The sequence below is a fragment of the Lissotriton vulgaris genome, chromosome 5 (genome assembly GCF_964263255.1).
Source record: "Lissotriton vulgaris chromosome 5, aLisVul1.2, whole genome shotgun sequence".
NCBI classification, from domain to species: Eukaryota; Metazoa; Chordata; class Amphibia; order Caudata; family Salamandridae; genus Lissotriton; species Lissotriton vulgaris.
The window spans coordinates 90,225,488-90,245,184 of record NC_141693.1 but is presented as its reverse complement, the minus strand read 5'-3'; the positions used below and the strand labels follow the sequence as shown (position 1 = coordinate 90,245,184).

The following is a 19,697-nucleotide window of genomic DNA, read 5'->3' as shown; positions in this document are numbered from 1 at the left end:
GTCTGTGATTTAATGTGTGAGTGTCTGAGTGGGTCTGTAAGTAAGCGTGTGAGTATCTGAGTAGGTCTGTGAGTGGATGCATTAGTCTCTGAGTAGGTGGGTGAATGGGTGCACCAGTCTCTGAGTGGCTCTGTGAGTGGATACACAAGTCTCTGAGTGGTTGTTTGAATGGGTGTGTGAGTCTCTAAGTGGGTCTTTGAATTGGTGCATGAGTCTATCAATGTGTTTGTGAGTGCATGTATCAGTGTCTGAGTGGGTCTTTGGCTGGGTGCGTGAGTTTCTTAGTGTGTCTCTGAGTGAGTGCATGGATCTTTGAGGCGGTCTGTGACTGGGTGCATGAGTCTATGGGAGGGTCTGTGAGTGGGTGCATGATTCTCTGAGTGGGTGTGTGACTGGGTGCATGAATCTCTGAGAGTGACTGTGAGTGAGAACGTGAGTTTCTGAATGGGTGTGCGAGAGGGTACATGAGTCTCTAAGTGGGTCTATGAGTGGGTGTGTGAGTCTCTGAGTGGGTCTGTGAGAGGGTCATGAGTCTCTGAGTGGGTCTGTGCATGGATGCATGAGTCTCTGAGCGGGTCTGTGAGTGGGTGAATAAGTCTCTGAGTGGGTCTGTGAGTGGGTGAATGAGCCTCTGAGTGGGTCTCTGAGTGGGTAACTGAGTGGGTCTATGAGTAGGTGCATGAATCTCTGAATGGGTCTGTGAGTGGGTGCATGAGTCTGAGGAGGTGTGTGTGTGGGTGCATGAGTCTTTGAGTGGGTCTGTGAGCAGGTACATGAGTCTCTGAGCGGGTTGTGAGTGAGTGCGTAAGTCTCTGAGTAGGTGTGTGAGTGTGTGCATTATGTTCTGAGTAAGTGCGTGAATGATGCATGAGTGTCTGAGTGGATCTGTGAGCGGGTGCATGAGTCTTTCAGTGGGTGTGTGAGTAGGTGCAAAAGTCTCTGAGTTGGTCTTCGAGTGGGTCTGTGAGGGGGTGTAAGAAAGTGTGACAGCATCTGTGAGTAAATGCTGAGCATCTCAACGCATTCGCAAATATGTTTTGTGGAAAAGGAAAGTTTTGGATGTGTTTTACTCAAACACCCCTATATTCCAGCCATTTTGTCAAGGTACCCTGACCCCTTCTATTTCTTTGAATAATTATTTTGAGCCCTCAAGAATGTGTCCTGTTACATAAAATGGTGGGCACATCTTTCTGCTCAATCACCGCATTCCTGTTGGTGGGTGCATTTGCAATTTGTCACAAAATAGTCTCAAATTATTTGCACCTCTAGCAATGCAAATTTGTTTTTCTTTAAATATCTCAAAAAATACTGAACAGATTTACACCAAGTAACAAAAAAAGGGCTCTATCTGAATCAAGAGCTTCCTTTCTGCCAAATTTGGTGCAATTCTGTCCAGCGGTTCGGGCTGTAGTCATGTCTAAAATCTCTACAGGAATTAACCTGGGGGAAAAAGCGTTTTGGGACACCCCCTTTTTTTCAGCCCCCACTTATCAAATTACCCCGAATCTTTCAACACAGCAGATGAACTGAGCATTGCACGAATGTGAACATTTTGTGAACATTCGTCAAATGGTGCCAATGATATTGGCAACACATAAAATGCTTTTCCTATGCAAACTAGGTCCTAACTATAACTACCTACTAGCGACCGTCAGTAGGTGATATAATATAATGTAGGAAGCTGCCTCTGTACATAGTGCACCAAAATGTGGTACACTGCCGGGAGTACAGACGACCCTTATTGGTTTACAGAGGCACAAGTAATAATCTCACATACTCTCTTTGGTTGTAGTGTTGGCAAGCAGTTTAGGCTTATCAAAGGGTAGTGCTAAGCATTTGTTGAACTCGCAGAGGCAATAAATGAGACACACACTCCAGAATAAACCCGAGACCAGTTTAAAAAAAAACACGTGTTTTTATATAAATTTCAACACCAAGAACTTCTGATCAAGTAAGAACTTTTCGAGTTATCGATTTTTACAGGTAAGTAAAATGTCGACTTAAATACGTTTTTACACTGTAATGCTTTCCTATGGGAAAAAGGCATATACTGCATACAGTTACTTTCAATACGTTTTCTGGGGATCCCCTTCAGGGCTTTAGGTGGTAGGGGGTCACGGTCCAAAGAACCACCAACAGATAGTTGTTACCTACCCTGAAGCATCGGTGTGCAGAGGTGATGATTGGGTTGGTAGCCTTGCGCGTTACACCAAAGGAGAGAGGGGGAGGCACCTAGAAATAGACTACAGTGGGGGACACATCTGGGAGCTTCCAAAAGTGGGCTAGGTTCATGAGGGCCCTGAGAGCAAGGGCGCCACAATAAGTTCTTGGGAACCTGGGTCGGTGCGCTCGGTTGTAGAGTGGTTAGGTCTGCTTAGCTTGTGCCTCACGAGCGCTCACAGATGTCGGTCTCGCTGGTTGAGTGGAGAAAAACAGGACAGCTAGGCCACTCTTGAAGTAGGTCTCTATGGTGCTGATGTCATTGGAGTCCGGATTGGACGCAAGTAGGCTTTCGTTGCTGCAAGGGGTCCAGTACCCCTGGTATTGGTGCTGTGTGCTTTGGTTGGTCCAGGCATCTTCTCTCTTGGTGGAGAGATGGATCTGATCTTTTGGAGTATTACTACCTCTTTCTGGGTGGCAGCTGTGTCTGTGAAACTGTGGGGGCAACAAAATGGTGGACCACAATTTAATGATTGGTGCCTGCAGGTTTCAGGGGAGTCGCTCCTCTACTTTAAGGGAGATTGCTGGCAATTTGCAAAGAGCTGGCAGACCACCGGGTTTCTTGGCTGATGGACAGTGGTAGGACGAGTTGGTTTGTTGCAATTGTTGGGATAGGAGCAGGTAGGGTTTGTCACTAAAAAGTCTGCAGCTGCTCCCCAGTTCTTGTTTGTCCTCTTCTTCTTGTGTCTATCGAATTAGAGTTCCTGGTGTCAGGGGGGCCACCTAAACTCTCAATTTAGCGGCATTGAGGGGAGCGTAAGGTAGTAGCCAATGGGCTACTTACATTTGGGGTGGCTGCACCCCCATATGACCACTTCCTAAGGGGAGTGGACATGACCCTGACCCAGTGTATCTAATTTCACCAAAATCCAAGATTGTGGAATTTGACTTTTCATGTTCACTTCAGGTAGCCCACCTTAGGGGTGTAACTAGCCTGATCGTGAACATCACTTCTTACTAACTAATTTTACCGCCTTTTCTGGGGTCAAATGGCCATGGAAAGGGGTGGCATTTCCCCTGTCTGGGTGAAGCTGGTGCCACAGATCAAAGGGTGCATAGGCGTTTGAAGCCTCCTGCCTTCATATGTGCTGAATCCTAGGCATTGTTTCTAGGCCTGGGCGGAGTTCACGAACCCCCGCTCTGTGGAACTCAGCAAAGTGCCAAAAACAATTCTGCCAACCTCCGCGGAGTTCCTCATGCAGCGAAGTATGGAATTCACACTGCTCACATCGATTTTTAGTGCTGGGAGTTTCTCCCATGCTGTAAAATCTCTGTGAACTGCACTATGCATCGCACCAGTGGGTGCTGCTTCTTTCTGGCGCTCGAGTAGGTATTCTCCTCAAGTGGCAGCTTCCTCAAAGCGAGCAACAGATTTCGCAATGCGAGCGGTCATGACCTGCTGCAACCAACCCTGTTGAAAAATCTTGCCGGGAGGAGGTTTAGCGTGCGATTGTTCTCACTCGCGCTCACCAACTTAACACTGGTGAGCCATGTGAGAGAAAAACTCTGCTCCCTGTCACTTCGCAGAGTTTTCCGGAACTCCGTGAGCTCTGCTGGCAGAGTGGACTATTTCGCCCACCTCTAGTATTTTCTGCCCTCAGAAAGCATAAGCTCTCATCTGCAGGGGGTCAGAACCCTGTCTGTGGTGGCAAGCTGGTGTACACCAGTCAGCAAGGCCCTCTAGAGGCTGGCAGGTTATCAGGGGGCACCCTTAAGGTGCTCTCTGGGTGCATGTCTTAACAAATCCACTAATGGCATCAGTATGGATTTTTTCAAAATCCTCTACTGACATCCGTATGGATTTATTAAAAGAAGGTGTTTGATATCAAACACCATAGGTTCCAGTGAAGCCTCATGTAGCTGGGGAACTCATTTTGACCCGGGCCCATTGTATACCTGAAGATGGCTTCTCTGTTTAGTTGCAATTTCTAGAAGAAGAACTAGACATCACGGGGGACATCTGCTCATGCAGATATGTCCTCACATATAAAATATAACACACCCTGCCTTAGGGCTCAAAGGCCTGCTGTTGGGGTGACTGACATATATTAGATGCAGTGACTTTGGCATGGCACTCAGGTGTGTGCCATGTCATGTTTTCACTCATAGTTTGCACCATGTCACACAGTCTGCAATGTCAGTCTGTGTGGAAATTGTGAGTGGGTCTCTTAGGGTGGCATAAGATATGCTGCAGCCCTTAGGGATCCCCTCTAGTACTCGTGCCCTAGGTACCAGGGGTACCATTTACTAGGGACTAACAGGGGTGCAAAAATCCTTGGCCAATTGTAAAACAGTCAAACATCACCTTGTTTTAAGGAAAGAGCACTGGCACCGAGGTCTGGTTAGCATGCCACAGTGCATTTTCAGAGTAAAAAATCAGCATCTAGTAGCTAACGGGGCAAAAAGGGGGGGCAACTGCAACAAAAAAACAACTTCCTACACATATAAATATATATAAAAAAACAATATTTAACACTAATAATAGTAATAATAATAATTATTATACATTTTGTTTATTGTTGTTTTTATGGTTCTTATTATTATAATTTTTATTATTGTTATTCATTTTGTTTGCTATATTACTATTTCTATTGTTTTTAAATATTACTATTTGTGAAAAAACTGAAAACTAGTCCTCCCAAGGAAAGTTTGGATTTTCTGCAGCTACTTCAACAATAATTTTCATTTTTCATTTCTTAATTTGTTTTACAGAACTCTCAGAAATAAGAGGTTGTTTGTTGCGGCCTTTTCTGCAGTCTTGGGTGCTTTCAACTTTGGTTTTGCGCTGGTGTACCCTTCTCCTGTCATCCCAGCTTGGGAGAACAACAGAGACCCAGTCATCACAATTACGTCAAAGGAAACATCGTGGTTTGGAGTAAGAATTTTAGATATACATCACACAGCTCTGCTGAACTCACGTTGAAGAATATATAAATCATTAGTAATCTTTTAGGTTATATACTAGACTAATCCAAAAATATTGTCCTCCTTGACTATTATTGCCAACATTGGGCCCGATTCACAAAGGCAATCTGAGACAAACGTCTAACTTTAAGATTTTTGCTACTCACAGAGATCTTTTACGAGTCCTATCTTTACATCCAGAGTTGGGCCAGAATCTCTGGCTTGGGTAAAACTCTCTGCACCCGGGCCATACTCTCCGGCTCGAGCCAGATGAAATGTAATCAACGGGCTGGAATGCAATTTTTGCAAAAAGGAACATTAGGAACATGTGATATATGGTAGATGAGGTCATGAAAATCAGTTTTAGCAGAGAAAAGGGTGTGGCCGGACACTTTATCATATCACAGAAAAGTTTGCTCCTTTGCATATTGGTACATGCAGTCCACAATTTGTGACTACAGTCAACACTAAGGGAGCACAAATTGTGGAGTGTATGTACCATGAGGCAAATGAGCAAACATTTCTGAGATATGATGTAGTCAGGGCTATCATTCAGAGTATCACTGAAGAAGCCTTAGTACTAGCATGGAATACCAGACATGAAGCAAAAGAACCACAGATAGCACAAGTCTATACCTTGCCTAAAATTCATAAAATTAGTTCTCACCACCATGCAGACTGATAGTCTTGGGGATCAACTTGATCACCTTTCTCAATTTTGTGATTGGTTTCTGAGACCACTGGTGAAAAAGATGTCCTCATACATAAAGCCTTTTACGTGACTCCAGCATCAATGAGGACAGTGATCTGCACATTACTATGGATATCGAAGCACTCTTCACCAGCATACCGCAGGAAAGGACTCTGGAAACAGTAGATGGCATCCTTAGGATATTGGATATGATCTCTATGGTACATTTCATCATGGAATGTGTCAGGATAGCCTTGAAGGAAAAGGTTTTATCCTATAATACCACTCTCTAACCACCAGACGCAGGGGCAAATATCTGCAGTCTCCCCTTTTTCTCCTACTAACGGGTCGAAGTATCAGAGAAGGGTGGTGCACACCAGTAACAGAGTCACCCCTACTACAAATGATAGAATACTATGGTGATTACGGCATGTTACAGGTCACCATGCCTGTGGCGGGTGCTCTGTGTGCCCATTTACAGGTACTGCAAAGGAGATCCATCCTGGCATGGAAAGACCATGGATACTTAGAGGTCACACTAATTGCAACTGTGAAAATGTTATTTATATGATGATTTGCCCATATGGCCTCAGGTACCTGGGGATGCCCTCAAGCAAAATACTTATCAGAGTTAGTGAGCATTGCAGAAATATAGGGGCTTATTTATGAGCCCTTGTGTCACTTGTGCGCTGCCGGTGCGTCACTTTTTCTGACGCACCAGTGGCATAAAAAATGTGCAGTGTTGCGTCATATTTACAAAGTGACGCATCTATGTAGATGCGTCACTTTGTAAACCCGTGCGCCACATTATACCTGCACCAGGTATAATGTATGCAGGGTGGGCATTCCGACACAAGTAAGGGTCATAGAAGTGACGCAATGAAATCTATGAGATTTCACTGCGTCACTTCTAGGACGCAAATGCATCAATATCTTACGCCTGCCTCACAGCAGGCGTAAGACTGACGCAGGCACATTTGAAATGGGACTTGCCCATCTGAAATGACCCATTGCTGGAGTTGTGTCACACTCCAGCAATGCACCATTTTTGCGCCTACAGATACATAAAAAATACTGACGGATCTGTGACTCCTTGCGACATGATGCATCATACTGTAAATATGACGCATCCAGCATGTTGCAAGGAGTGCGCAATGAAAAGTGACTGTTTTCTCGCAGTGATGCGTCACTTTTCAGAAATGAGGCCCATAAGGTGTAAGGGTAGTTCGATAAAAATGACAAATCAGGTTTTGTTAAAGAACTATACAGAAAATAATATTAAGTAGGTGGTTCTCGAAAAAGTAACTATTGACCATCAAAATAACACCTTACAAATCTTGCTAAATAAGGAACAACAGTGTATTGCCTGAGAGCACACATTGATGGCTTTAATGATAAAATACTGTAGTTGTAGATCATACCCAGATGATTCAGCCATTCCTTTGACTTCATTGACAGATCCCTATGTGGCCAGACTAGGTCTATATGAGCCTATGTTTGTAGGTGGGACTTGTCCCATGTGACACAGAAACTCCGTCCAAAGCCACAATGCATTTAAGCGTCGTACTGCCACTCAAATGACTAACATTCGGAGGGTTCGACAAGCATAGTGAGGTGATCCAGAGGGAAAATACCTCTAAAGAAGTAAGTGCCAGAGACCTGTGGGGGTTGGACGCATTCCTGTTTTTCTGCCTAACATTTGCCTTTGGTTTACTGATCATGCTCTCAATGTACATTATTTATTCATAGTGTGTGACTACAAGGGTTTTCCCAGCGAAGGCCTTGTGTATTGCATTTAAGTCATTACAAAGCTCTGGACCTTGCTATCTGAGGAAGCGCTTTAAATGGTATACCCCCCGTCGAACCTTGCGTTCAACCTCATTGAAGCTAATGGAGGAGCCCACGTTCCGTCTTCAGGGATGGGGTGGAAAAAAGCTTTTTTAGCATTTCCACTAGATGGTGGAATAAGCTACCATTCGATCTGAGAAATGCCTCTCATTTGCTATCATTTAGGAGAGGCCTAAAGACCTGGCTCTTACTCTGTATCCTCGTGTAAGGTCTGGGCCGATGACAGTCAACGTTCACTAGGTGTGGATTCCTCAAGCGCCTTGAGGCCTCCTGGTAGATGTTGCGCTATATAAATACTTAAATAAATAAATAAACCTCTAAATGGGGCCCTCATTAGTTTAAGCTAGGGTAAGACATCCTTATGATGTGCGATTAAACCTATGCATAATTTACACTACTCCCACAAAGTTGCAGTTGTTTGCTATGTTCACTGTTCACAAGTGTGAAATGGTGTTTACAAATAGTTACTGCAAGCATGAAAAGCATGTATTTTCTTTCTATGTTCATTTTCTTTATCATTTTTATAATTTTTGTTCTGTTAATGTCTCTAGTCATGTGTTTTAGTAATTGCTATGTTATGTGTTTCACATACCTACAGGACCATATGAACCTTGCAACTCCAGCAAACGCCGTCCCACAGGACTTCACTGATAGGCATAGTGTGCATGTTGACGAATGCGTGTACGTGCTTGTAGTAGAGGAGTCAGGAAAGCACTCTACACCAGGATCTGGGTCCTGAAGAAAGCAGAGAACCCTTTAGGGCCACTATACAGGCTGAACACATTGACGTATTCAGATGCAGGGATGATAGATAGTCCCACGCATCGTCACAGGTTTCAATCATCCCTTAGACCTACCCCTATTTAAAGGAAGTCCTCAGGATTAGGGCGCTGGATTTTTTAGACTTTCTAGAACCTGATTCCACATTTACCCATCCCCCAATGAGGAGCCCATTCACCACTAGAATTTGTGCTGGTGACTGAGATGCAGTGACTGATTAAGCATGACACCCACAAGGGTGTGTGAGGACACACTTTTCCATTTGTTGTGAATTCCTTCGTCCAACACATATCAGAAGACATAATACAAAACAAAAATAGACTCCTAACAAAGGGGTAGATTCCGTGAAGCGAGGTCTTTTGTTACGTCTAGTCAATTTTGCGTTATGATTTTGCTGTATAGTTAGGGAGGACGCAAAATAGTGACCACCCTTTTTCCTCTCATTCCCTAGGGCCTTCTTGCATATCAGAAAATGTAGGTCTTCCTGGTTGTAGACAACTATTTTGCCTTCTGTTGAGATGATTCTTTTTTAAATTTGATTAACCTTTATGATTTTGACTTGAATTTTGCCCTGCACAGGTTTTCTGATTCTTCACATAAACCCTTTTACTTTATTAATTAAAAGCATTGACATCCTTTAGGCTTTTCTCTTGACCAGAGGGCTTCTGTTACTGACTTATTTGCTTACTGACATGGTTAATTCTATTGTTAATTTATGTAGTTGTTGCTTTGAATTGTGTACACTTACTTTTGAGCAGTGTGTCTTGTTTCTAACTTGTGTGGTTATGTTGTCCCACATGAATTTAATTCTGAGTCTTGTGGATGGAAAGCTGACCTCTGTGATCCTGTTGTCAGCATGTGTTGTCCTGCTGCTGACAGTGCCTTATCTCCTTTATTTCCTCCACAGTCTGTGTTTGCGTTGGGTTCCATCGCTGGTGGCTTGAGTGCCATGTTTCTGAACGACTTCTTGGGCCGCAAGCTGAGCATTATGTTTTCTGCTATCCCTTCTGCTGTTGGTTATGCACTAATGGCTGGAGCCCAGAATGTGTGGATGTTGCTCCTTGGAAGGATCCTGAAGGCTTTGCAGGTGGCTTGACCTCTGCTGCCATACCAGTAAGACATTTTACTTGCGTGTCCATTGGATCCACATAGGACTTGTAAACTTTACCGGTCTTCAAAATGTATTTGAGAAATTAGTTCTCTCTGTAATCTGTGTTCCTGTTTGGAACAATTGAAACCAGTGTGGAGGTGTAGTTGGTTTTTTGCCATACTTTATGGCAACAAACACTCAAAGGTGGCCGTCCATGTGTCCACAAATATGCAAATGAACAGGCAAGGATCATTGCATGTTATTTGTTACAGTTTATGGAAAAAAATTCAAAGATGGCCACCCAGTGTCTGTGTACAAATGTGCAGGCAAGTGTACACACGCAGGCGGCCACACTAGATTGGTTACTGACAAACTATAACAAAAAGCTTTCCAAGATGGCTGACTATACATGTAAATACATACATATGCATGCAAATGTGCATACATATGGATGCACATGCAAGAGTAGCCATCAATTTTTTTGCATGTTGGGTAATTTATAACAAGTACATTACTATTCCACCTAACATTAACTTTTTAATCACAGGCTTGCATAAAGTCAAATGTTCTTAGGCATCTTGACACTGAAACATCAGATGTTGCTATTACCCAATAGAGTGACACTCATTTATTCATCAGCATAAGCATAATAGCAGAGTTTAGGTTGCTGGATGTCAACCCTGTGCAACCCAGGTCACCTATAGGTCCTACAGACAGTGCAATAAATCACAAATGGAAGTAAGTGCCAAACTCGACCTATCTGGTCTTCAAGTGACCTGAACTATCCTCAGAGGATATGACCATGCTGGTGGGGAGAGAGGACCTCATAAGTATTGCAGGTTAGAGTAAAGCATGGCCAGGTCTTCTCTAGTCTGGCAAAATATGTGAGGATTAATCAGGTCAACACTAGCAACTAATGATGCTACATGGGCATCACACTGATGATCTCATTTTTACTTACAGGTGTATGTGTCTGAGATCTCTCATTCTGGTGTTCGGGGATTCCTGGGTGCCTGTCCCCAGATCATGGCAGTCACTGGTGCCCTGGTACTTTATGCCTTAGGTGAGTATCACAACATAAGCTCAACCCTTTCTGTCTCCTTTTGGTACAAGAAGCGGGTTAAGCAATCAATCAATCAATCAGGAGTTTGTTAAAGCGCAACTACTCACCCGTAAGGGTCTCAAGGCGCTAGGGGTGGGGGGGGGGGGGGAGGGGGGGTGCAGGTTCCATTCCATCAAGGAGGGGGTCTGTCGAAGAGCCAGGTTTTGAGGTTTCTTGCGAAGATGGGGAGCAATGTTGTCTGTCTGAGGTAGAGCGGAAGGGCGTTCCATGCTTTGGCCGCGAGGAAGGAGAAGGAGCGGCCTCCCGATCTGGTCTTTCTGGTGCGGGGGACCACGGCGTAGGAAAGCTGGGCTGATCGTAGGGTCCTTTGGGGTGCGTGGAATTTGAGTCGGCTGTTCAGGTATGCTGGTCCGGTGCCGTGGAGGGCCTTGTGTGCGTGGGTGAGCATCTTAAAGGTGATTCTCGCCTCGACGGGGAGCCAGTGGAGTGTGCGCAGGTGCTGGGAGATGTGGCAGTGTTTTGGCAGGTTGAGGACCAGTCTTGCGGCGGCGTTCTGGATGTTCTGTAGCTTGCGGATGAGGTTTTTGTTTATTCCGGCGTAGAGTGCGTTGCCGTAGTCGAGTCTGCTGGTGACCAGGGCGTGAGTGACTGTCTTTCGGTGTTCGAGGGGGATCCATTTGAAGGTCTTACGAAGGAGGCGGAGGGTGTGGAAGCAGGAAGATGAGACAGAGTTGATCTGGCGGTCCATTTTGAGCTCGGAGTCCAGGATGATTCCCAGGTTGCGTGCGTGGTCTGTGGGGGTTGGCGGGTTTCCGAGGGCGGTGGGCCACCAGGTGTCGCTCCAGGCATCGGGGTTTGGGCCCATGATGAGTACTTCTGTTTTGTTGGTGTTTAGTTGTAGGCAGCTGTTTTTCATCCATTTGGCGATGACTTCCATGCCTTCTCGAAAGTTGCGTCTGGCGGTGTTGGGCTCGTTGGATAGGGAGAGGATGAGCTGGGTGTCGTCTGCATATGACACGATGTGTAGTCCGTAGGTTCTGACGATGGGGGCAAGTGGAGCCATGTAGACGTTGAAGAGCGTCGGGCTGAGGGAGGAGCCCTGGGGGACTCCGCAGGTGATAGGTGTGGGGTCCGAGAGGAAAGGGGGGAGTCTGACCCGCTGCGTCCTGCCGGAGAGGAAGGAGCAGATCCAGTCGAGGGCCTTGTCCTGGATTCCTACATCGTAGAGTCTGCATATTAGGGTGCAGTGGGAGACTGTGTCGAACGCCGCTGATAGGTCGAGGAGGATGAGGGCTACTGTTTCTCCTTTGTCCAGTAAGGTGCGGATGTCGTCTGTTGCGGCGAGGAGGGCGGTTTCCGTACTGTGTTTTTTTCTGAAGCCGGATTGGGAGGAGTCGAGGATGTTGTGTTCTTCAATGAATGTGGCGAGTTGGCTGTTGATGGCTTTCTCGATGACTTTCGCTGGGAACGGGAGCAGGGAGATGGGTCTGTAGTTTTTGAGGTCGGTGGGGTCCGCTGAGGGTTTCTTTAGGAGGGGGTTGACCTCGGCGTGTTTCCAGTCGTCGGGGAACGAGGCGGTCGCCAGGGAGCGGTTGATGGTTTGGCGGAGCATGGGTGCGATGGTGTTGGCGGCTCTGTTGAAGATGTGGTGGGGGCAGGGGTCCGTGGGGACCCCTGAGTGGATTGACTGCATTGTCTTCAGTGTGTCTTCGGTGGTGAGGGCTGTCCAGTCATCAATCGCTGGTTTCCGGGTGTCGGGGGTGGTTGGTGAGGGTTCAGTGTGTTGGTTGTCTTCGTCGAAGTTGTCGTAGATGCTCTTGATTTTGTGGTGGAAAAAGATGCTGAGTTTGTCGCAGAGGTCTTGTGAGGGAGGGATGTCGGTAGACTCGCTGGTGGGTTGGGCGAACTCCTTGATGATGCTGAAGAGTTCCTTGCTGTTGTGTGCGTGGGTGGAGATTCTGTCTTCAATCGCTTTTTTCCTCGTTTCTCTGATGAGTTGATGGTGGGCGTTGGTGGCGGCTCTGAAGTTGTTGTGGGCTTCTGTGGATTTGGTGTTTCTCCAGGCCTTTTCGAGGCGGCGGCATGTGCGCCTGGACTCTCGAAGTTCGGTGGTAAACCATCTGGCTTTCTTGGCACGGGTATTGTTGTTTTCCTTGAGGGGGGCTATGGTGTTGGTGCTGTCCGAGAGGTTTCTCCAACACGGACGGGAATGTTCTTTGTGTTGTATATATCTATGCAAACTTGCAAAGCTTCATGGTACCTGTTGATATCTTAAGAAAGGACAACATATTTAATTTCTTCTAGGGATTGCTGAGCAGGGCTCACAGGGGCAGTCATCAGTCATTTCTAGGTCTGAGAAAAATATCTCCTGACCCACACAACTGTCAGTGGTTGTAAATTTGTGTCTGGTGTCCCAGCCCTACCATTCCATCTAAAGTGATAGTTACTCTGGAGATAGACCCCCACAGTTATTGCTGAATGTAACAAGTGGATGAGTCAAATACATTGAGCTCGCCGAGCCTGCACTGACCAATGACATTGAAGAAGAGCTTTTATGGGGTCTCCAGAGACTCATAATTTAAAAGTAAAATTGGTTCCCGATTCTTAAAACTGTTGACCAATTTCACCCATATGTTCTCGCTTGGGGCAGATTTCTGACTATTTGGAATTGCCAGGAATATTCCAGGCCATACCTGTAAACCTTGCAGCAGTTGCATCTTTTTAGGCTTAACTAAGAGAAAGTTTTGTCAGTTCCCTTTTTGCAGTGAAAACACACATATGAATGTATAACAGAGTGCACATACGCAGTCTTTTTTAGTTCTTTTAAATTATCCGAGGAATATTTCCTTTTGAGAAACCCCTTTCCGTGTACCACCAGTGGTTTTAGGGGGCTGTTTCAGTGTTTTATTCCCCTTTCACTCTGGAAAGAGATTTACTCCTGTCTGTGATAGGGCTGAAACTCCAGCAATTTCCCGGGTGGATAATGTGTTATAAAAGTGTGCCTATACCTGAAACTGTGTGTTTGTGGTAAATGAGCTCAAAATCGCCCATGGCATTCCCAAACTGGAGTGCCCAGTCCCCACCTACAGAAAGAGAATTGCTCACACAAAAAGATCCGGCACGTAAATAATTTTACGACAGAAAAAAAAAGGACTACTGAATGTTACAGGAGTCGTTTCACACTTGCAGAAAAGGGTATCTAAACACTTGAGTCGGGCTTTCACACTTACAAAAGATTTGTGAAAGAGGCCCAAAGTGTCTTAAGTACCATGGAGAGAGGGTGGAGGAGGTCCAGTGCTGACTGACTGCAACAGACAGCATTCTTCTCCCTCATCTGGATTCTACATTGGGGACAAATAGAAATGAGAGAGAGAGAGAGTGTGTGTGTGTGTGTGTGTGTGTGTGTGTGTGTGTGTGTGTGTGTGTGTGTGATGGTGCTTTCTGTTAGATTTTAGCTCCTAGAAGCAGCAGTCAAGTGATAACAACATACCGTACAGAACACAAACTACTTTTATTCGAGCGCAGGTGAACCTGTCAGTCAGTGCCCTGGTGGGGATGCTTGCAGCAACGTTTTGAGTCCACTCAGGGCGTGAAGGGTGAAGTGATAGCAGTCCCAGCTATGATAAAACAAAACAGTATATAAGTGAAATAGTCTAAGTCACTTCGTGACAGGTAACAATGAAAGAATATATTTTCTGGTGTTTCAGAAAGAAAAAGCAGGAGTTTCTCTTTCTTGTATGACTTGGCATTTTGCCCAGATCAGACCCTACCCTGACAGTGTTTGTTTCAGGAGTCCTTCGCTTTTATGGTGCTCGAAGGTGCCTGTGTCATTTAACCGAGTTCAACTAGCCTTAGACCTGAGTGTAGGTAGATGGAGGCTGTCAATTCTCCATTTCCTCTGTCAATCAAGCTTGTCCTATCCTCAGATGCACCTGCATCCTGGATTTCACTGTAATACGTGGGTGAACATTGGGGCATATTAGCAAGAAGCTTGTTAAAATTATCGCCGTTTTAGCGGCAGGAAACTGCCGCTAAAGCGGCGATAATGGGCTTAATAATATGCGCTATAGAATTCCAATAGAAGCCCAGGTTATATGTGCAGGACATCTAAGCTGGGCTTCTATTGGAATTCTATAGCGCACATTCTCAAGCCCATTATCGCCACTTTAGCGGCAGTTTCCTGCCGCTAAAATGGCAATAATTTTAACAAGCTTCTTGCTAATATGCCCCAATGTTACTTATTTTCCACCTATAATGAACACTTTTCATTTCAGAACTTTCAACCTACCTTGAGGTTAGCTGTAGCTGAAGCCCTGGGCCAAGGTCCTTTGTTGCCCCCTAAAAGCATACTTTGCATTTTGCAAGGTTTCACTTTAATCTGGGTCTAGCAAGAGCTGAGGTGCTACCTGAGGTTATGTATTTCTCCATCTAATTAGACCTGAAAGGAATTTCAATAATACTGGAGCAATCTGAGTAATTTCGGTAGTTCTGTGTTGTATTTGATGTAGAATTACCAAAAATAAGTGATTACTCGCTCGCGTAATTAAGAGTAATTTGAGGGAGGAAATCCTTCAGCGAGAGCACATTTAGTGAGCACAAGCAGCTTTTGGTCGTGTCTTGCCCAAATAATGTGTGCTTGTTCATGGTGCTAATTGGTTGTAGTAGCAATGAGTATGTATTATGGTCATGTTTTGCCCCCACTAATGTTCGCTTGTCCACGGAGCTGATTGGCAGTAGCAATGACTGTGGGCCCGATTCACAGAATGAGCTTAAGACTCAATCCTAAACTTACTACTGTTTTGGTATTCACAGATTGCACTTACTACTTTTGGTATTCACAGAATGAACTTACTACTTTTGGTATTCACAGAATGAACTTACTCATTTCGGTATTCACAGAAGTTAGGACTCCTAACTTTAGGACTCCTAAATGCCTTCTGTGAATACCGAAAGTCCTAAAATTACGATTTTTCTCAATTTAGTAGTAGTAAAGTTAGGACTCCTAACTTTAGGACTCCTAAATGCCTTCTGTGAATACCGAAAGTCTTAAAATTAGGATTTTTCTCAATTTAGTAGTAGTAAAGTTAGGAGTCCTAACTTTAGGACTCCTAAACTGAGAAAAATCCTAATGTTAAGGCTTTCGGTATTCACAGAAGGCATTTAGGAGTCCTAAAGTTAGGAGTACTAACTTTACTACTACTAAATTGAGAACAATCCTAATTTTAAGACTTTCGGTATTCACAGAAGGCATTTAGGAGTCCTAAATTTAGGAGTCCTAACTTTACTACTACTAAATTGAGAAAAATCCTAATTTTAAGACTTTCGGTATTCACAGCAGGCATTTAGGAGTCCCAAAGTTAGGAGTCCTAACTTTACTACTACTAAATTATGAAAAATCCCAATTTTAGGACTTTCGGTATTCACAGAAGGCATTTAGGAGTCCTAAAGTTAGGAGTCCTAACTTTACTACTACTAAATTGAGAAAAATCCTAATTTTAAGACTTTCGGTATTCACAGAAGGCATTTAGGAGTCCTAACTTTACTACTACTAAATTGAGAAAAATCCTAATTTTAAGACTTTCGGTATTCACAGCAGGCATTTAGGAGTCCCAAAGTTAGGAGTCCTAACTTTACTACTACTAAATTATGAAAAATCCCAATTTTAGGACTTTCGGTATTCACAGAAGGCATTTAGGAGTCCTAAAGTTAGGAGTCCTAACTTCTGTGAATACCGAAATGAGTAAGTTCATTCTGTGAATACCAAAAGTAGTAAGTGTATGTATGTATGTATGTATTTACAAACTTTTATTGCGCGTATCTGTCACCCCACGGGTATCCTGGCGCTTTGACTGAGGAAAATCCTGCTATACATCCTACTGGAATTTAGGAATTAAGAAGATGCAGTCCTAGGAAAAAGATGTGTTTTTAAGATTTTCTTGAAAGAGACAAGGTCTTGCGTACTTCTCAATCCCAACGGAAGAGTGTTCCATAATCTGGCTGCCGTAAAGCTGAAAGATCGGCCGCCCAGCCGAGCTCTCAAAACTTTAGGCACCACAGCAAGATGAGCGGAAGCCGAGCGAAGGGATCTAGACGGAGTGTACCAATGAAACATGTTCTGAAGTGGTACTGGGCCGTGTCCGTGGAGGGCCTTGAATACGATACATACAGATTTAAAATCGATCCGTTGAAGGATCGGTAGCCAATGAAGGTCTCTTAATGCCTGGGATGAGGAGTCATAGCGGCGGCGAGCAAGCGCCAATTTGGCTGCAAGATTTTGCACCCGTTGCAATTTTCCTATCAAGGTGGCTGGTGCTCCAAGAAATAGAGCATTACAGTAATCCAGACGGCTTACGATAATGCTCCTCACCACTTCTGGCCTACTGTCCTTAGGAAGCATCGGGAGAACCTTTCTCAACATACGAAGCAGTCCCATGCAAGTACTCACTGTTTTATTAACAGCTGCATCCAATTGGAGATTGGACCCAAACATCACTCCCAAATTGCGGACCGAGGTGGTAGGTCCAGTCGTACTTTGGAAGGAGGGTGGCCAGAAATCCGGTGGAAGAGGTCTAGGGATGCGATCAGTGGTGCAGTGTAAGACTTCCGTCTTAGAGCTGTTAAACTGCAGCGAATTCTGATTCAGCCAGTCCGCAGTTGCGAGCATACAGCGGTGGAAGGTGTCAAGAGTCACTGCTTCCTTGCCCTCAAGTGAGAAGACAAGTTGAGTGTCGTCTGCGTAGTTCGTCACCGCTATGCCAAAAGATCTAATCAGCGCAACTAGGGGCCGCAGGTACAGGTTGAAGAGGATAGGGCTGATGGCCGACCCTTGTGGAACACCTTGCGCCACTTTTTTGATGTTAGATTGAAACAGTGGCAATGCCACTACCTGGTGGCGGTTTCCAAGGTAAGATGTCAGCCACTGTAGGGCAAGGCCAGTTACCCCTACTTCCTCTAGTCTGTGAATCAGAATTGCGTGACTGACAGTATCGAACGCGGCCGACATGTCGAGCAGCACTAAAAAGGCTGCTCTTCCATGGTCGGCTCGCGTTCTGAGGTCGTCAAGTACAGTCACCAGCGCTGATTCCGTCCCATGGGCCGGTCTAAATCCGAATTGGACTTCATCCAGACAGGACCCAATCTCCAGATGTTTAGATAGATGTTTTGTGACCCATTTTTCCAGAATCTTTATTGGAAACGGGAGCAGGGAGATGGGTCGATAGTTTGCAGGATTAGCCGGGCCCAAGGTGGGCTTTTTGAGTAGAGGGGATACCACGGCAAGTTTCCAGCAGTCTGGTACCCGTGCTGAAACCAGGGACTGATCGCAGATGGTAAACAACGGAAGGAAGAGTTCATCCCGGAAGAGCTTCCAGTATTTATGCGGTATTGGGTCTAGAGGTGATCCCGACGACACACTATTGGCCAAGGAGCAAAATTCCTCAAAAGTTGGAGAAGGGAAACAGTCCAACTTAGCACTACTGGAGGTACAGTCTATGATAAGCCCGGCGTGCGTTTCCGTGCGGCTCTCAGGATTACCGCCAGGTGTTGTGCCAAGATTGTTCAAAATGGCTGCAATTTTATCCTCAAAGGCCTGTGCCAGTGAGTCGCACAGGGACTGAGATGCGATGATGGTATTAGTCGCACTAACAGGGCATGACAGATCCTTCACGATCTTAAATAAGGTCTGTGATTTATTAGCTGCCGCCCGCAGAGACTCTTCCAGAAACCTGGCCTTCGCACATTTGATCTGTGCTTTATAAATAGACAAGGCCTGTTTGTAAAGGTTCCGGTCTGAGTCCAGGTATTTCTTTCTCCATGTGCGCTCCCACACTGGCAATCCTAGTTCCAGCACTAAAGGTTACAAAGCTGCATGTCCACTTCATAGCTCGAGTCGACTTCAGTTTGTAACTTGCACTAGGCTAGCCCTCCATTCTGTTTTATTTTACTTTAGCATTGCTTATCATCATGGTTTCTTGTTTGGCAGTCTTCTTGTGTACTATACTTCAACTACTCGTTCCCTAGTCTCCCTCAGGTGACTGACTGTCTCCTTTTCATTTTTTGCAAATGCTACTGTCAGTGTCTACTACTACTACCACCACCATGGCACCTTGGGAAACCAAACCATCACCATGCAGCCATCGCTTCGCCTGAGTATAAACATCAATCACAGGTAAGAGAAGAAGTTTGGTGGAGGCATAATGTATATACTATGGAAAATCATTCATTCACACCCCCACACCCTTCCGAGTCCATAGGGGTTTTAGTTGCAGACTCCATAAACTAGGAGGAGAGACTGACAGTATTAGTAGGACAAGTGAGGTTACTGCATCTAACTGTTGGTGTGTTACGCTATCTGCAGATTTCAATCAAAAACTGGCTGTGGCCCTGCAGCAAAGGAAACAGTGTGAAGTAAAAGAGTAACCCCCCACAAAAGATTTGCATCATATGTAAACTATAAATAATGTATTCCCCTAACAAATAAACTAGAATGAAAAAAAACCAGAACACCTGACCCACCCCTCTCCCTAACCCCAACCAATGTCCACCATTAAGTCCAATGTCTATAAAAAAAAACAAGTTTTCCCCAATGCCCAATTCCAACCCACCACAAAAAAGATTAAAAAAGGGGCAAGGGTCAAGACAGAGGTCTAGCGGCAGGCTCGTTGGATCTTCCTCTCTCTAAAGTGTTTAACCGGTCCTCAATCCTGGCCTCTAGGTGCACCATCCGGAGGAGCATGTGGTGTTGAAATGTCTTGCATGAACAACAGGGGTTGGCAGCAGTTTTTGAAGTGTAGCAGGCGGCTGCCAAACCACAGCGTCATATCACCGGAGGCACTGGGGGGCCTGGCTGGGGCCCGGGGCATTGGAGGAGGCTGCAGCTGCTGCCGCCCCCTCCTCCTCCTCCGCCAAAACCACCAGCCACCGATATTCATCCCGGATGGCCTCAAGCTTCCATTCCCAGGGCCCTGGCTGCTACCTCTTGCCTGGTGGATTGTTTTAGTTTGGAAGGAGCTTAGGATGGGCTCGGAGAACCCATCCACCATTCCGAAGGCCCGCAGTAATCCCCCAGCTGCCTCTTTCCGGTCAAAGGAATAACAATGGCA

General features: G+C 45.3%; 1 long non-coding RNA gene across 1 annotated transcript; it reads left to right on the top strand.

Moving 5' to 3' along the window:
- The first annotated feature begins 5,015 nt into the window (after positions 1-5,015).
- LOC147710274 (uncharacterized) lies at positions 5,016-10,598 on the top strand. Its single transcript, XR_015295616.1, has 3 exons — positions 5,016-5,095; positions 9,351-9,556; positions 10,497-10,598. It is a non-coding gene; the product is annotated as an uncharacterized LOC147710274 (long non-coding RNA).
- The last annotated feature ends 9,099 nt before the right edge of the window (positions 10,599-19,697 follow it).